The sequence below is a fragment of the Camelus ferus genome, chromosome 1 (assembly GCF_009834535.1).
Source record: "Camelus ferus isolate YT-003-E chromosome 1, BCGSAC_Cfer_1.0, whole genome shotgun sequence".
Taxonomy (NCBI): Eukaryota; Metazoa; Chordata; class Mammalia; order Artiodactyla; family Camelidae; genus Camelus; species Camelus ferus.
The window spans coordinates 88,280,267-88,305,397 of NC_045696.1; the positions used below are offsets into that span (position 1 = coordinate 88,280,267).

Genomic DNA, 25,131 nt, shown 5'->3' on the forward strand with positions numbered 1-25,131 from the left:
TAGTTTCTCCCCACATCCAGATGGAATAATTGCAAGGCCTCATATCCACTTCACAAACCTTTAGTAGGAGGAAGAGAGACCTGTTTCTATGTTTCTACAAATGTACAATCATAGGGGAGGGGAGGAGGCATGTCATAACCTAGTGAGAGAACTAGATAATGAAAAATGAGTCAGTAAATAGTACTGGCCCCACCACAAAACGGGCTTGGCGAGCCTGGAGAGTCACTCCTCAGGGTTTCTCCTTCCTCATCTCTTAGAGGGGGTGGTCATACTTGAGCTGCCAATATGACAAGGTTTGTCAGGAGAAGCCAAGAGGCAAGAAGTGTAAAGGACATACAGTGATGAATAAACACTAGCAGTGGTTGCTAATGTTTAGATACAAGATAAAGAAAAGAAGCACAACACAGGCTTCAAGGTGCTCAGTTTCTATTGGTTCCCTTCCCTGGCCCAGAGCATCTTCAGCCTTCTTTGGGGATTTCCTCCCTCCTGCTTGGAGAAACCGCCACCCAGTGACGTGAGTCTCTGTCTTCGTGGCACCATCAGCTTGGAACCTGCTGGAAGCGCGCTGTGAAATGAGAAGAAACCTGGCCGCAACTAAAATTCGCGCTTCAGCACTATCAGGCCGAGCATGTGCAGTGCCTCCTCCTTAGGCGGTGGGGGCTGACTGGCAGATGTTGCCCAAATACACATTAAGAGGCTTTCGCGCCGGACGCCCCTGGGACTCGGGCAGAGTCTCGGCTGCGGAGATGTCAGGGCCGGGAGCCTCAAGGGCCTCTGCGCTCTCAGCGAGCAGCCGCGGCGTTAAATCTAAGCACTCCGTCCTCCGCAGAGAACGGATCGAAGGTGTTCTGGATGCGGGTTTTCAGGGAAGATGCTTTTCGCGATCATTCTGCGCCTCCTCGGAAAGATAACTGAGCGCCGAGTGCAAGCGCTGGGTTCACTTGCCCCGGAGCCTCCGCAGCCGGCGCCGCGAGTGTCGGCACCGAGCCTCCTCCCAGCCCTTTCCCCAGTTTGCCTTCCTGCCGCAGTCCGGGCCCAATTAATTCTCTTCACTTGTGAGTGAGCACACACAAGTTCCCCGGGCACGATCCTTCCGTTTCCCTGAGGTGGTTCAGCTTTTCAACCATTAACCTCCCGGCCACGGGGAGGAGGGAAGGTGGCTGGATGGAGGGTGTGGGGGCGGGGAGAGGCATTTTGCACGTTCAAAGGCACCAAAATTAACTGCCAAAGCTAAAAGGGTTTGCTTTCTTCCATTTTTTGACAGACGAAGGCAGTGGGACGCCTGCTGGGCCGACTGCTGCCCGGGTCCGGAGCCCTGGGCTCACTTCGCAGCCTGCTGCTGAGTTTCAGACCGCAGAGCTCGGCGTCCGCTCGGCTTCGCCCCCTTGCCGAAGTCTGCAGATCGATGGGTGCTGGGCATAGGCTTTCCCTGGGCGGGTTAACGTTGGCTTAGGCTAAAGCCCCAAAGCGCCCATCTTTGAGCCTCCTGTTTATCTGCCCGCCTCACCGCCCCCACTCCCCACCGAAGTACGTGCCCCTCTTGTAGTGTCGGGGCTCCCAGCCCGAGCCAGGGGGAGGGCGCCTCCCCATCCCCTCCTCCCCATCCCCGCCGCGACTCGGGGTTTACTGCAGCAGCCGGAGGTGACAGCGACGCCTTAGCCTCCTCCGTTGCTCTCGGAGCCCGGGCTTCCCCTGCACCCGGAAAGCGCCCCCTCCTGAGAGGCTGGTGCCTGAGAAGTGCTAACGAGCTGCAGGAAACCAAAATTTAAAATGTGGAAGTCGCTGGGCTGCATTCCTCCGAGGACGAGCCTGATCGCCCAGGACTGAGTGGCAGGGTGTGGGAAGTTGGGACCGTAGAGCAAGGGGGGAGGGGAGTGGTGCAGCCGGAATTCTCTTCTGGAAGGAGTCGTTGGGAGCAGTGCAGTTGGACACAAGTTTGCCTGGGAGTGTTCTCCTTTTGTCAATAATTAATCACCGGAATCAAGTCTAGCAGAATTGGAGTTTTAGCAATAGTGCAAAGGGCGGGGCCGAACACCTAACTCCGGGAGGCTCCAGGCTCCCAGCGCAGTGGGAAGCTCGCCGCAACTGGGGAGGAGCCAAAGCGCTGGTGCTCACCTAAGCCGCAGGGAAATACACCCAACCGGGAGGTAAGCATCTTCCAAATATCCGCCTGAGCCGTAAAGTAGCTTTAGACGGAGAGAATTCCTGTCTTTACAGGGAAAAATTAATACCGAGCCATAATGCAATGTATCAGTTTATTATTTAACTGCATTAAAATTTTTAAGAATTGACTGAGTTTTTCCATTTGCCTTTAACCATGTTAGAAAGTAAGATGTTTCACTCAACAGAAGCCAAACTTTATTACTGAAACTTTTCCAGCCAAAAGAAAATTACTTTGCTCATTACTTTAATTATTTGTCTTTGTGTAGTTCAGTAATAACTATTCAGAGAAATGTCACTGGAAGGTGCTTGAGTTTACTCTTAAATATTCATCTTTATCTAGTTTCATGCTCTTATACAATACTTTCTTTTGCCGGTAAGCTACTTGAGGCAGTAATACACACAAGTCAACTGCTCAAAAGTGAAGAATTTCCAACAAGGAATACATTTTAACATTTTCTCATAGTTATTAAACAGTATGTATTTTCTCAAAGATAGTGAAGCGATTACTTATAAGGAACCCAAGGAGAAAAGATCATATAGTAAACTTTGCCATCGGGGTGGAGAGGTGGTATAGTGGATTGAGAAGGGTTTAGATATGAGCAGAGATTCTAGATCTGTTTCAACTAAAGTGACATTCAACTGGTTGGCAATTAACATATGAGCTCAACCCTTAATCAAATAAGATTTTGAAGAATTGTTAAATGTAAATCTAAGCCCTAAAACTACAAATAAATGCACCAGGGACGTTGGGAAAGTTGTTTTTCCACAAGACTTTGTGGCCCACTAGTTCTTTTGAATTAAACAAAAATTAAGAAATACACGATCATTTTTGCTTGTGAACTTTTGAGATTAGTGCATAAAACTAAAGAGGTTTTAATAACTTGATTTCCTCATCTGAATTATTCCTGTGCTTTTTTAAATGGCATTAATTTGATGACAGTTTCAACGTCTGTGATAGCTTTGCACATAGATTACTAGAGCAGCAACAACATATGAAATGTACTCTCACACACATTATCGAAATATTTCTATACAACTATTTAATAACCATAAATTAACAATGGTTTGCCAAACCAAATACATGGGTACTCTCAAAATTGACCAGATGTAAAGTTGAAAGTCAACAAGTCCTCAACTTCAATTGGGTTTCTTAATCCACTGTTTGTGAATTTGCAAAAACTTTTATAAAAACTGTCCTTTGTAATTTTATATCTACTATGTCAGCATAAATTATTTTACCACCAATTATATGAGGTGCAAAATCTTCGTTAAAAATTATCCAAATGGGACTCAACTTCCAGAATGGTGGTTGAGGAGCTCTGTGAACCTTTCCCTCCATTGGCAAAACAACAATAACTTCAAAATTATTGTTGAAAATTGTAGGTAAATAGCTATTTAGTCTCTGGAAATTGTCCTGAGGAAATGAAGCAAAACTTGTTCAAGACAATCTACTAAGTTTCAGTAAGGGCACCAAGAATTTGGTTTTTCAGCCACAACCCACTTCCCCGCCAGCTCCTGCTAGGTATGATGATGCTCCACTGCGGGAAGGGGAGCCAAAAACACAGGGCTCTCTCTCAACCTAGAGCCCAGTATAGAGCAGTGATATATTCCTGGGAAAGCAGGCCACCAGCATCTCCTCCACCCAGCTTTGTGTTGCCTAGAAGCCCTACTCTAGGCAAGAGCAGGTGAAAGATCTGAGGCTTTCTTCTTCCAACCATCCCCCAATCTTAAGGTAAAAGAGGAAAAAGTCAACAACTAAAAGACAACCCATTCAAAAATGGGCAAGAGATTTTAGACATTTCTCTAAAGAAGATGTACAAATGGCCAATCAACACATAGTTATCTATCATTAGTTATTAGGGAAATGAAGATTAAAAACACAAGCCACTTCACACCAACCAAAATGGCTACAATCAAAATGAAAGATAATAACAATTGTTGGAGGGGAGGTGGAGAAATTCAAACCATCTTACATTGCTGGTGGGAATGTAAAACGGTGAGTTACTGTGGAAGATAGGTTGGTAGTTCCTCCAAAAGCTGAACATAGAGTTACCATATAATCCATACAATTCTACTCCTAGGAATTATCCAAGAGAATTGAAAATCTATGTCCATGGAAGAACTTGTGCACAAAGGTTCACAGCTGCATTACTCATACTAGCTAAAAAGTAAAAATAACCCAAGTATCCATTGACTGATGAATGGATAGATAAAATGTAATATGGAATGGGACAATGAAATATTCATCAATAAAAAGGAATCAAGTATTGATCATGCTACAACATGGATGAACAATGAGCAGATTATGCTAAGTGGAAAACTATATATTGTATGGTTCAATTTATATAACATCTCCACAATAAGCAAACTTATAGAGACAGAAAGTAGATTAGTGGTTGCATGTGGCTGGAGTAGGAGGGTGGAGTTGAGCAGGAAAGGGGAGTTACTGCTAAAGGGTACATGTGTCTTCTGGTGGTGACAAAAAAAGTTCTAAAATCAATTAGTAATGGTTGCAAAACTGTGAGTATACTAAAAACTATTGAATTCTGTGCTTTGGCTGAATTTTCTGGTACTTGAATTATAACTCAATAAAGCCGTCTTTAATAAATAATCCAAGGTCTTAAAAGAACATGTGGGTTCAGAACGGGTGGCACAGGTATTACACAGCTATATGATATGCATATTTTTAGAGACCTACCAAGTTTTCCTCTGTTTAGAAATAAGTCAAATGTCATTCTGCAGTCCTACTAGAGAATCTGTTTGCAATACCCTATCTTTTGGACTCTTCCAAGCTCAGTGAGGCTAATCATTCCTCCTGCTTTTCGGTAAGTCTAGTCCTTTATCCATTCTTCAGGCCAGTTGTTGAGAGAGGCTACATGGGTGAGAGAGAGGGAGGGTACCTGAATCTCAGCCAAAAGTGTACTTGTCTGCCACTCAGATTAGCCTGGTTTCACTTCCACTAGACTGGCCTGGAAGTTGGAGTCTTGGGGGGAAAGGAAGAGCTGGAGTGGCCACTGTAGGGCTGAGAGCACACTGACATGTCACTGCTGGGAAGCATCTCTGGTGATTAAACAATCTCAAATGTAGGAGAAGCTCCCAAATAATTAATAGCCTCCTCTATTCATCTTTTATATTTTAAGTTCCCATAAACTGCCAGATCCTGTACTCAGAACCATGGAATTGGATGATCATGGAATTGGATGTCCGGAAATGGGGATACAAAATTAGTGAGTCTCTCAGTTTCATGGGGGTAGTGAGCAACTGAACTTGTTGCCAGGAACAGTTATGAGTATGCTGAGCCAAACATACCCATAGCTTTAGGGGTTCAAGTAAGTCTACCTGCATTGGGAAACCTCAAGATTTTTCATTCTTACCAGCCCAAGCTCATCATTCCATGTCTAGGTTTAGAAGAGCATACCATGCTGGTGAAAATGGGTTCCATGCAGTTTATTTGACCACTGAAGCTTTTGTAGAGGTCCTACTGTCATATTTTCTCAGATTTCTATAGTTTTAAATATCCAACCAGTTATCTATAAATTAAATACATGGAAGAAAAATCTGATCATGGTTATTATTTATTAATATTGAATTGATCAGAATCAATAATTCTTTTATTCAACATATTTATTGTGCATCTACCCTGTACTAGGACACTTCTAGGTCCTGGATGAGTAATAAACAAAACAGATAAAAATTCCTACCCTTGAGAAGCTTAAATTCAAGAGGGGCTGCCAGACATATATATATATATATTTTTTTTTTAAGTGAATTATGTAGTGTATGAGTAGGAAATAAGGGTTCTGGAGAAAAATTAAGCAGGGAAGGGCAAGAGGTACAATTTTAAATTGTGGCATCAGACTAGGTAGTAAAAGTATGTAATTAGCTAATGTAAAGATCATGTGTGGGATAGGCGATAAGGATTACCTGCTCCAGGTGGACTTCTCCCCTTGGGAGCTTTCGTTTCCCCTTTTGCATCAGCATTGTTTTACTACCTTGGATTTACTGGTGCTTCACCAAAGAAAATATTACATTACCCACAACACATTCCAAGCAACCACAAGGAAGACATAACTTCATACCTTTTCTAAAGAACTACAACCTAAATAAAACACTGCCTTAGAACAACAAGAATTCTTGCTAAGAGAAATCATTATTAGCCTGGGCTTTTAAGTTTTCTTTTGGCCTTTCTCTCTAGCTTTGCCCTGAATTCTTGCAGTCTGCTGGAGGATTATGTGGTCAATAATTAAGAACCACTTTCCCAAGCTTAACACCTTTTGAAAGAGTAAAGAGGGTATGGGAGAAGTTGAGAGGAAGAAAAAATTCTAGGCCACTCTAGAAAGGTGAAGGGAGAACAGATCCTTCAGAACCAGCACAGAGCATGGAACCCCACAGATCAACTGGAAACTAGAGGGGAAAAGCCACCAGACAGCTGCTTCTTTCCGGAACTGTCCCAGAATCTCTACTCAGGGCACCTGGCTTAAAAGATACCTGAGGACACATTGTTCTAGTAAAATATAATGGGTGTAGCAGCTCTCCTGAAATAGAACTTTTAGAAAATGGCTTAAAAGGGAGCGGGGATTTGATTTTCTCTAAGTCAAAAGGGAATGTTTATTACAGGCTTAGAGGAGAAGCGTTTAACAATGTTCAGACTCAGGTTAGAAATAAATCAAAAGCCTCCCTGTTATAGTGGAGCTATTACGGAGCATTAGAATTCTCATTCATTCATTCATTCAACAGATTGTAATTAAGCAGTCACTATGTGCCAAGTGCTGAGGGAACAACATAGACCTTACTTCAAAGACCTTCCTTTCTAGAGATTACATTATATGCCTTTTGCTACAGTCAATGCACACAGTAATGAGGACAAGAACTTTTTGAACTGCCTGTCCTGACACCCCCTTTGAGACTAGGTTAGTTCTTTCTACTTCCCTGTCATAGCACTTATCACACTGTAGGATGCTTGTGCAACTGTCTCTCCTCCTCTCTAGAAAGTGGCCTGAGGAGCGTGAGTATGTCAATCCTACTCATAGTTTATATCTCTAGTACCTGCTTACTGAATATTTGATTGGATGGATGGAGGGATGGAGGGATGGATGATTTGCCAAGTTGTGACCAGAGGTCTTGCATAGAGAGGCAGTCTGGGAGAGTAGTTAAAAGAGTGTGTGCTCTGCATTAGCTGTGAGACTTTGGGTCAATATTTAAATTTCCCAATGCCTCAGTTTTCTCATTTGTAAAATAGGTATAGAAATAGTGCCTCTGTTATAGTGTTGTTACGTGAATTGCATAAGGTAATACTTATTAAGTGGTTAGCAAAGTTCTGGGACATAAGCTGCTCAGTAAATAGCCACTATTAGTACCAATCCAGAATGGCAGCGTCCTGGGTGACAGTTTGCTATTCAAATATTGCAGCCCTGCTCTTTCAGCTCCATTGTAAGATCAGAGGATGTCCATTAGGAATTCCAAGCTAAGGTTTTCACTTTGAGGTCAAGATCTCTGAGAAGATTAAAAAGAGATTTGGGGAATAAATATAAGTAGGATATTGAACAAGAAAATTTAAAGGACTAGAAACAGAAAGAAAGAAAAAAGCTCAAGATGGCATCCCCAAAGCAATTTTTCTGGGGCAATAATACCTCTACTGCTCTCACACCCACCAGCCAGAGTGCCAGTTCATCTCTGTTCTTCTGGAACATACTTGTTTTGCATAGAATGTCATGCCCAATAAACATCAATAAATGTTCACTGATGCAGAAGAAAGAAGAAAAGTGGAAAAAAAATTTATTTGAAGTCAAGTCTTATCTGAACTTAAAAGTGTTATGTTTTCTTTTTTATTTCTTTTGAAAATCTAATTATCCTCTTTTTTGTGTAAGACTTTTGGTCAGATTTATCATAGTGCCTCCTCACATGCAGTTTTCTGTTATCTTCTAAATAAGAAGAAAAACCAACAAGTGACTGACCTATGGAAACCTAGTAACTTCAATGAGTCCCTCTATGGCTGTTAAGAAGTATTCTCTTAATCTCTTCCCCAACCATGGGGGAATCTCATGTATTTTTATCTTCTCCTAAGAATAGTAAACTGCTTCCTCTTTATTAACTCATCCACTGGAGACTAATTTTTAGGTAAAAGTAGCTTAGAATCGTTTGACTGATAGAAAAAATTAGGGATAGGAATATGTAACTGACCTCAGTACTTCAGTTACCAACTCTTTTTATTCCTTGAGACTCCACAGGGAGAGCTTGGTCCTTAAATTTTTAATAGGATATTTTATTGCCTAAAACTTTAAACAAAGAAAAAAATCAATCAGGTTGGCCTGGTTCTGGTTTTGATGGGCGGGAAAATCAGGCTATAATTCAGGACAAAAATGTTGTCCCACAGGTTTCCTCCCCTTAGGAGGAAACAAAAACTGATGCAACACTAAACAGATGATATGGTACTCATCCCTAACCTACAGGGTGAATATTTTTTCTCCCAAACTCATAGGAATCACCATTTTACCCACTCACATCACCCGTGCTTCTCAGGCCACTTTCTAGAGAGGAGAGACAGTAACACAAGCATCCTACAGTGTGATAAGTGCTATGACAGGGAAGTAGAAAGAAGCTCTAACCCAGTCTTGAAGGAGATGTCAGGACAGGCAGCTCAATAGAGTCACCAGAAAGGAATCTCTTAGGAAAAGAAATAGAATCATGTAGAAAATAAGAGGAACAAATAAAAATTGTGATAAAAGTTACCATCCTTGAGCTATTATTAAGACCAGGCACCATTAACCATCCATTACCAGTGTTGTGCAATCTTCACAGTAACACAGAATTAACTATCTCCGTGTTACTCAGGACATAACTGATGCTTACAGTGATTATGCAACATCCTGAATATCACACAATGGCAAACTGGAGCTTGCCAATTTCCAAACCCAAACTCTTATTATGACAAAAAAAAAAAAAATTAATGAAGCAAATCATTCTCCAGTGGGACACTGAATTCTATTATAGAAATAGTATCTTAGACTTGATGAAAGCTTAGAAATCTCTTATTAAACCCTTCCTCCTGGTTGATAGCAACCCTCAGAAGGTTTTGTCTGGACTCTGCTTGAACAGTTTCCCTAATGGAATTCTTACTACTTCAATCAGCCCACCCCTTTCCCTTTAGATTGCTCTTATTATTTAAAGTTTTTCCTGAGATTCACCTCTGAAAACAATAAAAACAATTTCAAACTTACCCCTCCATAATATCTTGTAACACCATTTAAAATCTTTTAGATCTTTTAAGACCTCCGTGACCACATTCCTCCCCCCAGATCTGCTCTCAATACTTCCCATTGGAAACCTCCCAGATTTTCTCCATCTAGCTTCCTGTGGATGTGCTCAACTTGCTGGAGTGACCATTTTTAACAGCTGGAAGAAGGATGGTAATCAAACCAAGAGCTGTAGCTCCCTTTCCTTATCTATGGCGCAGTACTTCTATAAATGTATCAGAATATTGGTGCTACAGTCTGAATGTGTCCCCCCAGATTCATATGTTGACTCCTAACTCCCAAAGGAGATGGTATTAGGAGGAAGTGCTTAGGTCTTGAGAATGGAACCTTCATGATGAGATTAGTGTTCTTGTAAGAGGCTCCAGAGAGATCCCTTGTCCCTTCCACCATGTGAAGACACAGTGAGAAGGTGGCACTAGGAACAGGAAGGGTGCCTTTTCCAGAATGCAGCTGTGCTGGTTCCTTGACCTTGGGCTACCCAGTCTCCAGAACTGTAAGAAATGAATTTCTGTTGTTTATACGCAGTCTGTGGTATTTTGTTATAAGGGTTCAAATGGACTAAGACAATTGGATCACTTATTTATTTGCCAACCATTTCCCAACACTATTGGCTCAAAAAGAACTTGAAGGCAAGGATAATTCCCTAGTCTGTTTTGTTTTAACTGATCATGGGCCACATTTTCCCTATCTTACCCCTGGACAATTGACTTTTTGAACTGAAGAACAAGACTTTGTATTTTCCTAAGTTTTACCCTCAGTCATTTTTGGAACTTTGTAATCTGCTAAGTCTTTTACAACTCTACCCCATAACTTTGGCTCATCAGAAAATTGAATCAGGCATATTTTCTATGACATAAATCAGATACACAAAAATGCTACAACAGTGAGGACAAAATGCAGAGCTCTGGGGCTCACCACTCAAGACCCACTCACCATCTTTGTGATGCTTCACTAATTACAAAACACTTTCACAAACATTATTTCATTTAATTCTTACAACTACCCTGTGGAAAAGATATTATTATCATTCTACATGTGAGAACAAAGATTCAGAAAGACTATCTGACTTGCCTGATGTGACAGAGTAATAAATAAATAAAATAGGAAATAAGTCTTAAGGCTTCTGACTCTGTTTCCTGGGCTTTTTCAGAGACAGAGGTTTAAATACAGTGATTAAGCTAATCTCTTTTTCCTTTTTTTCTCCCCCACATGGATATCAACAAAGACTAGTTAAAACCAAGAAATATTTTCTACAAACAAAATCTTTCCCAGAAACCCAGTGTATAAAGCAGACTAAAAGCAGGCTACTCTGCTAAAAGCGAGATGGGAGGGTCTTAGCTTCTGTCTCTTTGTCCCACCTGGGGCCTCCCTGCAACCCTTCTATGGATGGTAATGTGCACCTTATAGTCCTCAGAGTCCATTAAGGACAATGACATGTCCTCAATACTACAACCTTCTCTAAAAATAAATTTTCAAATGAGGCTAACTTGTCATGCTTTGTTTTTATACTACATGCAAGAATTTTGTGAGAGATTATCCATCTAAGAGGTTTAATCATCTTTAACATGGAATAGAGTTGTTCTCAAGTTTGAAGGCATCTTTGGATTTAATTGAAATCTTAATTTCACAGATGAAGAAACTGCAACCCAGAGAGGAGAAGTAACGCACACGGAATCATTTCTCGAAGGAGCAAGGACAAGAACCCAGACCTGGACCCTCCTAGGCAGGTAGATTCTTCTCATTATATCAAGGAATCTCACTTTTAGAAATCTGCCCCTTTCTGATTACAAGATGACATCTTTAATAAGAGGGAGCTTCTGGTTGTTGCTTAAGCAACCAAGAAACATTTATGATAGACTCGATATTATCATGGCATTTAAGATGATACAAAGGAGTAAAATGTGGCAATTAACTTTAGTAACAAGGCCTCAAAACAGTGGTTCTTAGTTTACAGACATGACAGTCTCCTTTGAAGTGTATACTGAAAATGTTTATGCAAAATTTGCAAACATTTCAAGTAGTTCACAGATTCATTCTCCCCCCCCCCCCCCCAAGTTCTTGGCCTCCTGGTTAGGAACTTCTGGCCAATCCCAGTACAAGTGCCAGTGTCAGGATTACATAGCACCAGCTGCTATCTGATTTGTGGGTCTGCTGGTTAAAGTTGCTTCTGTTTTGGCATCCTTCATTTTTTATTTAAATGGAGCAGCATCTTACTCTGGAAGACCTTTGATATAAGACAGGAGTAAATTTTTCAGTAAGTATTTAGTTAACCAGAGAGGACAAATTAAGAGAGAAATAGGATAAAATAAAAACATTTTCTTAAAAAATGTTAATAAGAGTAAGGCTGGTCAGTGTTCATATGGGACATTTGTTTTCTTTCTGCTTATTTTATTTTTAAGAAAGAAAGAAAGAGAAATAGAATGAAAAAAAGAAAAACACCTAGATTACCACTAGCCACCAACCCACTTTTATTAAATCTATAGTAAATGGAAAAAATTTAAAAAGAGGAGAGGGTGTGGACAAAAAGAAACAGATTTATCTTCTGAATGATTGTTTCTTAATCCATCCTTTTTGCTGTAATGTTTTAAGAGATTTATGGTTCTGAAACAGTTGGCAACAATTTCTTCATTTCAAAAGAGTTCAGGAAGCTTCACTTACTCTAAAGTTACTGACAATGAAGCCTGATTTTACTAATTCAAAAAATACCCTGTTGGGCACAGCATTTGTAAAGGCATTTGGTGTGATAGAAAGACCACTTTGGAGTGAGAGAACCCTAAGACTATATCCCAGTGTTCCTTCCTCCTTGGCTACTGACAGTAGGTGAGGTATGAATACACAGTGAGTCTCAGTGTTCTCATCTTTGAAATGAGGAAATGTATTTTTTTTTCTCTCCTTTCTGATGGCAACACCAGAACTGAATAAACGTTCTGAAGACTGATCTCTCTAAAAGTAGCTTCTATCTTAATAACTGGTAAAGTCCACCCATTCTGCCTTAAAAAATGATCTCATTCTTTTTTTTTTTCTTTGCCTGGTATTCATAGCCTTAGCAATAATATATCAGTATAGTATATAATAATCATAACAATTACCATTCCTTGAAGGCCTTCCCATGTATGATTCTAAATACTTTCCAACTCCTAATCTTCCCAGAAACTGTATGAATGAAGTTCTATTATCATTCCTTTTTTTTTTTTTCCAGTAGAGGAAGTGGAGTCAAATGGGTTGAGCAACTCAGCCAGGGCCAAATCCAGACAGCACCCAGAGCCAGAGCTCATGACTACTTAGCACACTGCCTCTTGGCAGGATTAACACCCAGCTCCCCATGTGGTCACAGTGAGACTCTGGGCCTCAATTTCTTCATTTTTAAAATAGGAATCATTTAAGTTTAGCATTTAGTCAGTGCTTCCCATAGTGGTACTTAATAAATGCTGTTTCTGTTTTCTGGAGAGAACTCCACATTGTAAGAGTCCAGTATTTTTAAGGAAGAGATCTGAATTCATTCCCTGGGTCTGCTGAAACAAAGTACCACAAAGTTGGTAGCTTAAAACAGGAGAAAATTGTTCTCTGATAGTTCTGGAAGCTAGAAGTCTGAAATCAAGATGTCAGCAGGGCTGCGCTCCCTCCAAAGGCTCTAGGGGAAAATTCTCCTTTGCCTCTTCCAGCTTCTAATGGTGTCTTGGCTTATGGCTACATAATTCCAATCTGCCTCTGTCTTTGCTAACCTTCTCCTCTGTGTCTGTCTTCTGAGGACACTTATCATGGGATGTAGGATTGACATGGGTAATCCAGGATGAGCTCTTGCCAAGATCTGTAACTTAATTACATCTACAAAGACACTTGTCCCAAATAAGGTCACATTCACAAGTTCCAGGATATGGACCTATCTTTTGGAGGCCCATCATTCAACCTATTACAGAATTTAACTCCAAATATTTTTCTGACTTGGCAGATTTCCTCTTGTATTCTTGACAAACAAGTCCACATTTATTCCAATAGATAAAAGAACATTTCCTTTCACCCAGTTTAAGCCTATAGTTAAATTGGTTTCAAAATCTATTGGTTGAAAATATTTTTCTTAATACTCCCAGTGCCATTAGCCTTCTTCACATTTACTTGAGAATCAACAAAGTTCTTAGGAAACAAAACAATTGTTTTGAAAAGAACAAGCTTGGAGCTAGGCCCTTTTCCACTTTTCCCGAGGCTCATGCAGGTACCCATGTACTTGGGAGCAGGTGAAACTGAATGAAGCAAACATAGTTTGTCTACACCGTTCTGTGCAGAAGAATGAGAAATCCACTTGGCTAAATTGTCATTGAGATGTTTTTCTTCTAGTGTATCATTTAAGAAACTCACTTCTGTAAACTGACTATAACTCAATAAAAAAAATTAATAAATTAAATAATAAATAAATAAACCTTTAAAAAAAGACATTCACTTCTAAGTACCAGATTATAAAATTTAATTAATTTAATTGCCTGAAAGCAACAACATGTTTTAACATAACTCTAACTCCTGCCTTTCCCTCCTCACCTCACCCTACCACCCCCCAATAAACTAGCTGACCTAGAATGTTAACCAGCCCAGTAGGGAAATGTCCCATGATCTGGGGGTTGGCAGAGAGAACACCTCAACAATGCTGTGTCTATTTCCATGGCCCTTGGAGTCAGCCTAGCTCTCCACTTATTTTCCTAAAAGCAATAATAACTCAGATACAGAAGCAGGTCAGCTGAGGGCAGGAGAAAAAAAAAAAAAAAAGCAACAGACTATGTTACTATTGTCACACACATACAAAATCACATCTATGAAAGTTTCAGTGTTGCTGCTCATCAAAATAAGAAAAATACCAAAATCTTCACTGGAAGATTTCCAGACAGTATAATAAAAAATAAAGAATAAACCAGAAGTGGGGGAGGGAGCTCTCAAGTGGTAGAGTGCATGCTTAACATACACGAGGTCCTGAGTTCAATCCCCAGTACTTCCTCTATAAATAAATAAATAAACCTAATTACCTCACCCCATAAATAAATAAATAAATAAATAAATAAATAAATAAATAAATAAATAAATAAATAAATAAGAATAAACCAGAAGAATGAGACAGAAGAGGAGAAGACAAAGGACAGAAAAATAAACAAAAGCAAAGACATTTTATGAGCAAGTCTATTCAATGCTACTCAAAAAATTACAAGGAAAACAGAAAATTAGTACTAGAAAATACTACTGGAAGAGTCTTGGTTGACCAGCTGCCTATGAAACTAGATTTCCTTTAGCAGAACACTGGGAGTAAGTGCTCAGCAAGTAGAAATCAGCATGGCAGTAACTCACCCTCCCTGCTCAAGTTTTTCCCTGGGGAAAAAAGTCCTCTATTTCTGAAGACATATCAAATATAATGATGATAGGCAGGGATGAGACAATGGCTTGACTTTTGTGTGTGTGTGTGTGTGTGTGTGTGGTCAGGCTTCTAGCTCCTGAGAAAATCAGGCCTTTAGAAACACTGTTCAGACTATTTTAAAGTATATTTTAAAATTTTAGTCCCTCTTATTGTTTTGCTGTACACCTGAAATTAACATTGTAAATCAACTACAATTCAACAAAAAAAAATAAGATTTAAAAAACATTCAGTTCCTTCTTAGTTTTTAGAGTTATTCATTATCAATGAATATTTAATTTAAAAATTGTAAATTGCAGGAAGATATCGTAACATTAAAATTTACCATCTTAGCCATTTTTACACATACCACTCAGTAATATTAAGTATATTCACATTGTTGTGCAACCAGTCTTCAGAATGTTTTCATCTTGCAAAACTGAAACTTCATACCCATTGAAAAACAACTCTCAATTTCTCCCTTTCTCCAATCCCTGGTAGCCACTATTCTACTTTGTTTCTATGAGCTTGACTCCTCTAGATGTCTCAGATAAGGGAAATCATACAGCGCTTGTCTTTTTGGTTTATTTCACTTGGCACAATGTCCTCAAGGTTCATCTATGTTGTAGCCTGCATTAGAATTTCCTTATTTTTAAAATATAAATAATATTCCATTGTATGTATATACTACATTTTGTTTACCCATTCATCTGCCAATGGACTTTTGGGTTGCTTTTGGCTATTGTAAATAATGCGCTTTAACACGTGTGTACATTTAATGACTTTTTAAAAATGATTGTTAATGACTTTAAGGCCACTGTTAGTGTGGTAGCTCTGTTCACTTTCTACTTCTAAAAACAAATTGGCAGTCCTGGGGAACAAAATCTTCAGAAGGAAAAAGCCACCTGGAAGCTATACTCTTTCCTCTTTCCTTCTTTTTGGGATAACAGGGTTTCTTTTCTTTCTTTCCTTTTTAAAATAAAATAGTAATAAAGAGGCTTATCCTGGGAAATGGCATTAAAGTTTAAAACTTAGTCCAGAAGCCCTACTCTCCACTCCAAACTGGGCAGAACTAAAGAAGGATACTTGCCCTGCTTCTGTATGAGTCAATGAAAGCACACCAGGAGCAAGGCAAGATATATCATTCCTGTTACTAATTTCTCTTCTTATTCATAACATCTACTCAGCAGTGTACTTGCTGCTCTTTTCTAGTTTCACTATGTATATCTCTCCTTTTTAATGGCCAACGTGACATTGCAATTGATCTAATCAGAACTTAGTGTTTCCTAAATTATTGTGAAATTTTCTGTTAAAGTGAAATTCCAAATTTTCTTTCCCAGCTAGAAGTCTTTCATTCATAAATCTCTTTAGAGTCTTTCATAAGATGCCACACAACAAGGACTGCTTTGAAAATACAGTTACACAATGGATAGTTGGACTGGAAATACATGTTTTCTATTGTTCTGCTTTTATTGGAAGCAGTAAGTCTGGATCAGATACAAAAACACTACTCTTGTCTGTAAGTCAAACCAACACAGTACCAACAACAACTTGGCTAAATTGTTATAAGATTATAAAACTTAGAGTAACTTAGTTGCCTAAAAGCAGAAACATGCTTTGACTTGCAACTATTTGTTTATTCCTCTCTGAGAAGTCTATAAAATTGTCCAGCTAATTAATGAATGTGTAAAGAAAGTTCCTTAATTGCCCTATGGCTGTTTGATTTTCTTCTCTGGCTTTGATTTATCAGACTTTTAAGTTGACTTTTTTTTTTAGCTCCCTTTAAAGACTTGGACTTCAGATCCATTATTTCTGGCCTGATTTCCAATATTTACCTCGGTATCAGCATGAGAAATTGCTTGCCAGAGGATGACTAGAAAGTATTCTAAGATGAAAAGAAAATCCTTGGAAAATGCTAAGCAAGAATAGAACCTTCTGATAAACAAGATTATACTGTATAGCACAGGGAAATATATACAAGATCTTGTGGTGGCTCATAGCGAAAAAAAAAATGTGACAATGAATATATGTATGTTCATGTATAACTGAAAAATTGTGCTCTACACTGGAATTTGACATAACATTGTAAAATCACTATAACTCAATAAAAAAAAGTTTAAAAGAAAAGAAAAGAAAAGAAATTACACAATAAAGTAAAAAAAAAAAAAGAATAGAACTTTCTGTGGGACACAGAAAATGGAGTCACCCACAGAAAACTTAGAGCAAAATATATGGAAACTGGGAAGTCAATAAACTACTATTGTGTCTGATTCTTACACAGACACAATATGAGGTTTTGCCTTTAATCATACAAACTTTGTATCTTTGTGAATCAAACTGTGTTCACATAAAGAAGCAGTTTGTGATTAGGACCCGAATATAAGAACCATGACATAAGGTTACACAGCGCTCAGCCCACACAATGGTATGTGGTGGCCCTACCTAGCACAATTGTTTAAAAATTTGTGTAAAGATTGCAATGCCTTTCAAATAGCGGTTTGTGGTAATGGCTATATACAAATATTGTTTTATTATTTTTTAATGTACTAGGCAATTCAATTAGCAAACCTAAATCAGGGGTGGTATTTTTTTCCCTGTAAAATATACAAGGCACACCATTGTTGAGGTAACCGTTATAGAATATTCCATGAAGACTTTCTGACTCCACAATTTAATAAAATCTTGCAAGCAGTTTAAAGTTGTACCAGTCCACGAGGAACAACAGTAAACACTACTATTACTGTTACTATGACACTTACAATTATTTCTGAAGAGCTCACAAACTATTCCTACATTTCTTATCACATCACTGAGACAGACTTAGAGGCAATTATCAATTATCATCTTCATTTTACACAGAGAAGCTGTGACACAGAAAGATTTTGGAACTTGCCCAAGGACACAAAGTAAAATGAAACTATGAATCAACAAATGAAGAGAAATAAAGAGAAAGGAAAAGGATAAAGAGAAGAGAAAAGAAAAAAGCCACAGTAGAATTTAGAACTTCAGATGTTCTCATCCTGGGATTTTTTTTTTTTTTCTTCTTCATTAGAACCACTTTTCTACCTACCAGTCTTAAATTCCAACTCACCTGGAGTAAACCCCTGTAAAAGCCATTTTAATGGGATTTAAAACCACTTCACAAGTGTTTTTCATGCCCCCCCCAGAGTTCATGAACTTTTAATAGTATGAGAAAATGAAAAAGTATTTGTTATAATAAAAAAATTAGTACAACTCCCTTGTATCCTACAAAAGGCAGATTGCACTGAAATTTCAGAAAACAGTCTGTATAAAACTCATCGCTTGAAAATAGACCATGAGAATTCATAAGTACCTTCAATGTGCCCCACATTGTGCTATGGAGATATTATTTAAGTACAAGTCTGCTCCCTGCCTTCAACATCCTTACAATTCAATCAGTCAGCCAGCCAACCAGTTCATCGGTGCATAAGTATCCCATTCCAGGCACTGGGGACAAAGAGATGATGATGGCATCTTCCCAGTATTTAAACCTCTCATAGTCTAGTGGGGAAACACTGTACGTGGCTAATTATAATACAGTATAAATGCTACAATAGTAACCCATAAAAGAAAATAATACACTTTCCTTAGGAAGAGTGGTCTCCTGAGAATATTTCATAGAAGAGAGAAGATAGGAGTTATGCCTTGAAAGTAAATAGGATTTTTATCTAACAGAAAAGGGCAAGGGAGGGTATTGTGGCAGAGTACATGCCTAGCATGCACAAGGTCCTGGTTTCAATCCCCAGTACCTTTACTAAAATAACTAAATAAATAAACCTACTTACCTCCCCCTTCAAAACCAAACCAAAAAAAAAAAAAAAAAAAAAAACCAAAAACCCCACAAACAAAATAAATAAAATATTTTTTTTTAAAAAGAAAAGAGAAACAAAAATATTTCTAGAAAAGAAAAGAGGATGAACTAAAACATGGAAGATTAAGAGTGAGTAGCAGGCATACAGCATGGGTGGACTTGGAGGGCATTGTGCTAAGAGAAATAAGTCAGACAAAGACAAATACTGTAAGATATCACTTACACGTGGAGTCTAAAAAAATACAACAAACTAGTGAGTATAACAGAAAAGAAACAGACTCACAGATGTAGAGAAGGAACTAGTGGTTACCAGTGGGGAGAGGAAAGGGGGAGGAGCAAGATGGAGGTAGAGGATTATGAAGTACAAACTATCAGGTATAAAATAAGCAACAAGGATATATTGTACCATGAGGAATAGAGCCAATATTTTATAATAACTATAAATGGAGTATAACCTTTAAAAATTATGAATTACTATATTGTATACCTATAACATATAATATTATATATTAACTATAATTCCATTTTAATATATGATATTGTAAACTAAATACACAAATAAATTTTAAAATGAAAAAAAAGTGAATGGCATTTAGCAGGAGAGTTCAGAGATGATGTAGGAGAGGTGGAGGAATCCAGCTGTGAAGGGCCTCAAATGAATGATTCATTTCATAGGACATGGAGCACCACTGAAGGGCTTCAAGCAGAAAAATAAATCCATAATTTTAGAAAGTTAATTCCAGCAGAGGCATGGAAGATTATAAGGTGAAAAGGAGACAAGCTGTAGGCCATTTCATTAGTCCAAGCAAGAGATGGAGAGAGCCCAAAAGCACTGCCCAATAACATTTTCTGCAGATGGAAATATTCTGTTTGTGCTGTCCAATATGGTAGCCATAAGCCACATGTGGCTCTTGAGCACTAAAAATTTTAATTGCCACATGTGGCTAGTGTCTACCAACCTGGACCATGCAGAGACTTCTTGAAGAAGTTAGCATTTGAGTTAAGCATTAAAGGAGGGTTTTTCCAACTGCAGGTTGCAATTGGCATGTTAAGAAATCAATGCGGTAGCTCATAATTGGGGTATTTTGTAATGAATGATGAGAATAACATAGAACACAGCAGAATAGAATCAAATCAAATGGAATAGAACAGAATGGAAATAAAACATCAGCGTGAACTGCAGCATATTATTTTGAGAGATGTCTATCTCAGTTACATAGCTATGTGTATGTGTGCGTACCCTGGATCACAAGGTAAAATGTACTTTTCCTCTCTGCTGGGTTTGAAGATGTTTGAAATCCAGTCCTTTAGGGAAGGCTATTATTTAACTACATTCAGAGTTAATAGGAAGTATCTTCCAGAAGGGAAGAACAGCATAAGCAAAGTTCACTGGAGCTTGGAATGGGGATAACTCTGGACTTTTCAAGACTTTTCTAATTATTTTTTTACCTTCAAAAAAAAAACTAACAGACTTTATTGCTTAGAACATTTTTAGACTTACAGAAAACTGAGGCACGAATAAAGAGAATTACCACGTAGCCTGTGCCCAGTTTCTGCTATTAACAGCTTACATTAGTATGCCATGTGTTACAATTAATGAGCCAATATTGATACACTATCATTAAAGCCAATACATTACTCAGATTTACTTAGTTTTTACCTAAAATCCTTCATCAGCTGCAGGATTCCATCCAGCCTAACACATTACATTTAGTTGTCTTGTTTCCTTAGGCAGCTCCTTTGGGCTGTGAGTGTTTTTCACACTTTGCTTGTTTCTGATGACCTTGAGAGTTTCAAGCAGTACTAAGCGAATTTTAAGGCCAGGTATTTTCTAAGAGGCTTCTCTGTTGAAATTTGTCTGATGTTTTTTTCTCATGATTAGACTGAAGCTGTGGGCTTGGGGGAGGAAGACCACAGAAGCAAAGTGCCATTTTCATACCATGATATCCTGGAAACATACTGTCAACATCATTGCTGATGCTGGCTTTGATGAGCGGGCTGAGGAAGCGCCTATCAGTTTCCTCCTCTGTGAATTTACTCGTTTTTATCACCCTTTTCCACACTGCACTCTTTGGAAGGAAATCACTCTGCTCCTTCTTTAAATGAATTACTTCATTAAAGGAAGGCTTGAATTTGAGTAAGTCATATTGAGCTCTTTCCAAAGAAAGCTACTTCTGAGCACAGACACATTCTCTTTTTAGATACAGCCTCTCTCTGCAGCAGCAGGCAGGACACTTTTTCCATTTCTCAGATTTTTAGGTTTCAAAGATGAAACACAACAAAAGCTGAGTAATTGAGGTAGAATTCCAAAACAAGTTGGGAAGGAGTTAACCTCAAATCGATTGGAGGTCCTGCTGACTTTTCTCTTTAGCCCCAGCTTCTGACATTTTAGAAGGAAATTTAGACCAAAATGTGTTAGGGTTTTTTTTCCCGCCTCAGAAGGAAAGATTCATTTTTAGCTAATGTTTAGAAAGAGAAATCCCTTACTTAGAAAATCCAGTAATTTGGAGGACTTTCTTTAGGCAGAGGAGGGCTGCAGAATCGGGTCCTTTGCAGGATTCCCAAGGTATCAAAAAACCCACTACCTATCTTTCGTTGCACTTGCCTGACTTTTTACCATTCCTGTTCCCGTGAACAGAAACCAAAAACAAAGGGCCTCCTGAGCAAGCTCAGCCTCTAATGTTGTCACTGCCCTGCACATTCCCCCTACAGTGCTCTCCTCTTGTGACTCCTACACACGGGTTCACGCAAACACGTGGGGTTTTTTGTTTGTTTGTTTGTTTTTTGCTGTTTATTCAAACTTTCCTCTCTGTTCAGGCCAGAACAAAGCCTTGCCCCTGAGTAATGTGGATCACAATTCCAGGACTTCTCTCTCTTATTCTGGGAGAGGAGATGAAACTTTATCTTTCCCCACTGTATACAAATCTAGTGAGAGAAAAAAAAAAAAAAACAAAAAAAAAACTTGGTGCCAAAATTCAGAAGTAAAAAATTGCGGCTTACTCTCCAATCAATTATGAGATCACTTCCTAGAGGAATTCCAAGTCCTTCCTGTTTTCTCCTGTCATTAGGTCCCCATTTAATCATTAGGTTCCCTTTAGAAATCATTCTCTCTCTGGTTCCCAAGACTCTCATAATCTTTCTCTAATAATCTCTTCCTTCTCCCTCTTTCTCCCCTCAACCTGGCAAAACTCTGCTTTGGGTCATTTACCCACGCTGTTGTACATCACGCACAAGAACCTTGGCTTTTGCCAGTTCCTGGTAATATTTACAGTCAATAGGCATTCAGACCTTCATTTGCCTAGAAGATAGTCTGAACTGTGGGATTTCAGGGAAGAAGCTTGAGTGAGAGAAGAGAAGAGTCTGAAGAACCTGAGGGAGGGTGGCACTGAGGTCTTTCAGACACCCACACATTGATTCCAATGTCCTGCTCAACTCTGAGTCTTTGAAGACCACGGAAAACCTCCACTGGAATTTCTGTTTCTTCCATCCAGTGTCAATTCACAAAACACAGGGTATTCACCACCTGGAATTGTCCAGTCACTTTAATTCAGTTTGACAAACAAATTTAATGTCAGTTTAATTTTAGTCCCATAGTCTTGGTCCTTTTCTTTAAAACGAGTGATTGGGTATAGGGGATTCTACAGTCTACACAGCCACTAACATTCTAGGACTCCACTGTAGCTAACTAATACACGTGGTAAATATTGTCTAAAATGTGTATTTGTAGAATATACTCAGCTGGATTATAATCCTGGGGGCAATAGCCATGACTGTCTCAATCACCATGGAATCTCCAGTTCTTAGCGCAATTGCCAGCAGGTTAATAATTATTTTCAATAAATAAAAGAAAACGAGGGAGGAAAGGTTTTTCTCCAGTGAGATTCCATCTTCCTACCTATGGACTTCCTCCATGTACAAATCCCTTAAATTGATGCTTTGCTTGCATTTCTGCTAATCCTCACAGCAACCTTAAGAAGAGGGGATTATTATTTCCATTTACAGGTGACGAACCTGAGGCCCACCCAGAACAATTAAGTTAAGTGGGCCAAGGTCACACAGCCAGTAAGTGGAGAAGTCAGAACTTGAACCAGTGCCTATCCTTATTCCCAAACCCATTATGCAAATGCAGTAAAAGCCTTCTCTAAACTACAGATAATCCTATGAAAATATAATTTGTTTTGTTATTATTACTAGAGAAACTCTGATAAATCAAATCCATTAGGTATCTGAGAATATGATACTGCACAGATCCTCCTGGAGAGGAAGACATTATCCTGTTTTCAAAACAATGGACCAAAGAAAGCCTTTCTTCAGGCTCATAACCCATTCCTCCAGGTACCAGTGCTGGCCTGTGCCCCACCCCTACTTCTTATAGAGAGCTTCACCTGCTTTGTGTTCCACAGGGGCTCCCTGCCCTCCCCACTCACCTGAGGGGTGTCACCACACAGCCTCAGCTGTTAGAGTCATACCCATCTAGGCCCCTGTACCACTGAAGACATCCCACAGTGCAGGTAGGCAGTGCTGCCTTTGAATGCACAACTTCATTAAAGATTTAAGAGGGTTTTAAAAGTCATCAAGTTTAAAGGGAAAATTAAAAGAAGAAGGAAGAAAAGAAACAAACATACTTCCTTCCTCCTTTTGGTATAGGGAAATCATCTTCTGAAAACACACAATTAAAGACAAGGAGATTCATGGTGTACTTGAATGAAGTAACCATTTTAAGTTCTTTGTTTAGCTTTCCTGAAATATGCCATCAGCTCTCTAAGGGCGTATTAATTCCACATTTCATTGTGAAAAATTGAGACACTGAGATTTTGTTGTCATCTAGTTCCAGGTTCCTTGTGAGTAATTCATTTCATGGTGTTTCTGTCATCCTATTTCCCAAATTCAGCCTCTTTTCCTAGCTTCCTTCTTAGCATTTTCCCAGGCCCTTTCCTCCCATTCAGTGCTCATTCCTGGCCCCTTGTCACTGCATGTTTGTTACATGATCCAGTTTGCTGCTGCCTAGAAGAGCTTCCCCCCGTCTGCAGTGCCACTTTGGAGCAGACTGCTTCTGAAGCCATTCCTACTCAGAAGAGACCATGTAGTAGTACTCAGAATGCATTTGTCTAATGATTGAATGAATTCTCCTTCCCACATGACTCATCTTAAATTATCTTAAGTGGTTTTCTTAAATCTTGCATGTTGTCCCATAGGAGATTTAAAAATGAACTCAAAAGGAAGTAAGATTATATTACCTAAGCCAATCTAGAACCTAAATATAGCACATATTCTAACAATAGTTTGCAGCAGATGGTTTGCCAATAATAACCAACTCTCTTCTCACCTTTTCATAAGAAACAATAAATAACTAATCTTTTAGATTGCTTTTCATTAATTAGGAAGAAAAGAATCAAAGAAAAGGGGGAGATCGATGCTTTTTATCACTCAGATTTCATGAGACTGAAGTGAGAAGTGATAATAAAAGCCTTTTTACACATCAGAGCTGGCTACTGAGAGGGCTGGGAAGTGATCCAGGGCACGGTAGAAACTGGCAAGGAAAAAAAAAATGTTTTTAATCTTAATTCTGTAAATTGTTAGCAATATGTGACCACAGTCTTACCAGGTATCCAGCTTTGGTGTAAGACATGTTGGTATGCTTTAGATCTGTCCCTTCCTTGATTGATTGACTTTTACAGCTTAAAACAACGAACACTAGGGCTGCTCAAGGAAGAAATTTAATTTTTGAAAAGAAAGTAATGGCCAGGCAATTAATTAGGATATTTTTTAAAATTTGGGGGGGGGGGGGTTGTAGGTAATTAAGTTTACTTATTTATTTTTAGAGGAGGTACTGGGGATTGAACCCAGGACCCTGTGTATGCTAAGCATGCTCTCTACCACTTGAGCTACACCCTTCCCTCTAATTAGGACATTTTTAAAAGCTAAAATGTACAGAGAAAAAGTCAGTGATATTTCTAAATGAGTCATTTATCTCATTTATAAAAGTGAAGAGTATTAATAATATTTTAAACAGCTTTTCAGTACCTGGTTGATTTTGAATGAGGAATGCCAATGGGAGAGCAGAGGCACAGATTTACTGAAACAATGTATTCAAAATTATTTCATAGCAGGTACACACTACTATATATAAAATAGATCAACAACAAGATCCTACTGTATAGCACAGGGAACTATATTCAATAACTTGTAATAACCTATGACAAAAAAGAATATATATATATATGTGTGTGTGTGTGTGTGTGTGTACATATACATATATATATTATATCTGAATCACTATGCTCTACACCAGAAACTAACACAATACTGTAAATCAACTATACTTCAACAAGTAAATTTTTTTAAAACTAAAATTAAATCATTTCAACTTGGCTTTAGAATGCAGAGAAGGCAGCATGTCCATACAAGCTTTAAAGGCTCAGGCTCTCAAGCCCACGATAGCATTCCCCTGTTAAAACCCCTAGATCCCTGCCCTTGTAGAATAAAGACAAAACACTAGGCCCTAGAGTGCTTGG

General features: G+C 38.9%; 2 protein-coding genes and 1 pseudogene across 3 annotated transcripts in view; 2 read left to right on the forward strand and 1 right to left on the reverse strand.

Annotated features, from left to right (window-relative positions):
- Positions 1–1,659, forward strand: part of LOC116664749 — a 19,123-nt pseudogene extending 17,464 nt beyond the window's left edge.
- NMD3 (NMD3 ribosome export adaptor) overlaps positions 1–25,131 on the reverse strand; it is a 191,253-nt gene that overhangs the window by 62,184 nt on the left and 103,938 nt on the right. The gene's annotated exons all lie outside the window — the stretch shown is intronic.
- Positions 1,625–25,131, forward strand: part of LOC102521478 (serine palmitoyltransferase small subunit B) — a 27,639-nt gene continuing 4,132 nt past the window's right edge. Inside the window, exons 1-2 of one of the 2 annotated variants that reach the window (XM_006194885.2) lie at positions 1,625–2,147; positions 11,047–11,139. The gene's annotated coding sequence lies outside the window, so the exon portion shown is untranslated. Of the gene's footprint in view, positions 2,148–11,046; positions 11,144–25,131 lie in introns of both variants that reach the window. The other variant, XM_014567878.2, reaches the window with a different exon arrangement.